The following is a 2,647-nucleotide window of genomic DNA, read 5'->3' as shown; positions in this document are numbered from 1 at the left end:
GGACTACAATAGTAAAAAAGCTGGTGTGGATAATAGCGACCAGCTAATGGCGTACTATCCTTTTGAACGAAAACATAGTGGTAGAAAAAAGTTTTCTTTCACATTTTCATGCTCATGACTGTAAATTCGTACATTTTGTACAAAACGTCGCGAAATACAAGCAAACATCTGGTTGAATACATTACAGAGTTAGCAGAGAACTTGGTTCACAAAGGTGGCCTCTTAGACTCACGCACTCTCAGAATAGTTCACCCATCAACAGACTAAGTGGAAGACATTTTCCAAAATTAATTCCACCCACAAAATTGTCTAAGTGGCCTCAGAGAAGGTGCAAAGTATGCGCAGAAACAAGCAATGCCAGATATGGTAAAGTTTCAAGGAAAGACACGCGACATTATTGTTTTCCAAACTGTTTGGAAATATTTCATACAAAAGCCAATGTAGATTATTAATAAAATAAAAGTTCATATTTCAATAGTTATTCATTTAAAACTAAAAACTTCAATCCTATGTCCCTTAGAGGTCCTAAAATCTAAAAAAAAAATTGTTTTCACTGTAAAAACAACAATCTCTCCAATTAATATACAATCCTTGTCACTAACGTAAATGTTTATTTCTTTGCAGTACTCTGAAGGAAATGGACGTAGTTTTTAAATGCAAAAGAGCAATCTATTTTCTATGGTATAGAATCTGCTGTAGAAAATTCAGAAAAACTGTGAAATCACTCAGTACCAGCCGGTTGAGCGTCGACACTTGCGGTCAGTCCTCAGAGTGATAAGAAAGATGATAAGAGAGATATCAGTATCTACGACCAATTTCACTGCTGACATTTTCCAAAATTTTTGAGAAGTGATGTATTCTAGAATAGTATCTTGCTTGGCAACCATAATATCCTCAGCAAATCATGGTTTGGGTTCCAGAAGAGTTGCTCTACTGAGACTGCCATTTATATCTTAACGCACCAGATATTACAAGCATTAAATAACAACATATGCCCGGTAAGTGTTTTCTGTGATCTATCCAAGGCATTTGATTGTATGAATCATAGTATACTCCTAAATAAATTGAAGTTTTATGGAATTGATGGTATTGCCAACCAGTGGATCATGTCATATCTATCCAAAAGAATGCAGAAAGTTGTACCTAGTAGTAATTCAAGCAACAGAAGCCACGGACACAATTCTGATGGGAAAGAAATCATGTATGGGGTTCCCCAAGGCTGAATCTTAGGTCCACTACTGTCTCTCATATATGTAAATGATCTACCATCTAATATACAACAAGGAGAATTAGTTCTTTTTTCAGATGACACCAGTATTGTAATCACTCCCAGTATACATACAGAAATGGAAGAAATGGTGAACAAAGTTCTCAAAAGTATCATTGACTGGTTTTCTGTGAATGACCTCACCCTAAATTGCACAGAGACATGTCGTATTCAGTTCTGCACCTCTAGGGGCACTGCACCAGTGATACAGAGGGTGGAAACTTCAAAATTCTTTGGTGTACATATTGATGAGAATTTAAATAGGAAAAAACACATTTTGGAACTCCTAAAACAACTTAGTTCAGCCATATTTGCGCATTGAATCATAGCAAATTTTGGGGAGAGAGAAATCAGTAAGTTGACATATTTTGCTTGTTTTCATTCAGTAATGTCATATGGAATATAATGTTCTTGGGTAAGTCATCTTTACGAAAAAAAGGTCTTTGTTGCCTAAAAATGTGCTGTAAGAATAATATGTGGTGCTCACCAGTGACCATCGTGTAGACTTCTGTTTAAGGAGTTGTGCATTCTGAATACTGCTGCTTCACAGTATATTTATTCCCTCATGAAGTTTGTTGTAAATAATCCACTACAGTTCAAAAGGAACAAAGAGGTACATAATTACAGTACTAGAAGAAAAATGACATTCATTACTCAACATTAAGGTTGTCTTTAGCACAGAAAGGGGTGCACAATGCTGCAACAAAAATGTTTGAGCACTTACCCAGTGATATAAAATGTCTAACAGACAGCAAGGTAAAATCTGAAAATAAATTGAAAAATTTTCTCCTTGACAACTCGTATTCCGTAGAATAATTGCTATGTTTGTAATGTGTAAAAGGTGGTGGGTGGGAACTGCTAATTCAATCTGTGTATCTTGTTTTCATTTCGGGGAAAAAATAATTATATGGTGATGTTTAGAGTATAAATAGATGTACAAATTAATTTACAATATGAATGTAAAATGACTCGTTCCACATCATGACGATTTATTGTGCAAAATGATCCCTGGAACAGGAAAGTAATTAACAGTGAAAAAAAGTAAGTATTTCAATGTCAGTATTGTGCTGAAAAGCAAAGTTTCTTTAAATGGATCAGATTTAGAAAACAAAATTCTGGAAAAATGTGGGTTCTATTATTGATAATGCAATTGCATTTTGGGCTGCTGCAGTGGCATTGACCAGAAGCATCTCTATATTAGCAACACCAAAATTGATTTCGATCTCTGATCGCAATTCTGTAAAATACATTCAAAAACAAGGTATGGTAGGATATACTAATAATATTAAACGAAATTAATTTGGCTTTACACCCTATATAATTAATCTAAATCGTACAACAGTGCCACTTTTTGCTATCTGTGCAGACAGATACCGTGCC

This window comes from Schistocerca americana, chromosome 7 (assembly GCF_021461395.2).
Source record: "Schistocerca americana isolate TAMUIC-IGC-003095 chromosome 7, iqSchAmer2.1, whole genome shotgun sequence".
Lineage (NCBI taxonomy): Eukaryota > Metazoa > Arthropoda > Insecta > Orthoptera > Acrididae > Schistocerca > Schistocerca americana.
This window is presented reverse-complemented; position numbering follows the sequence as displayed.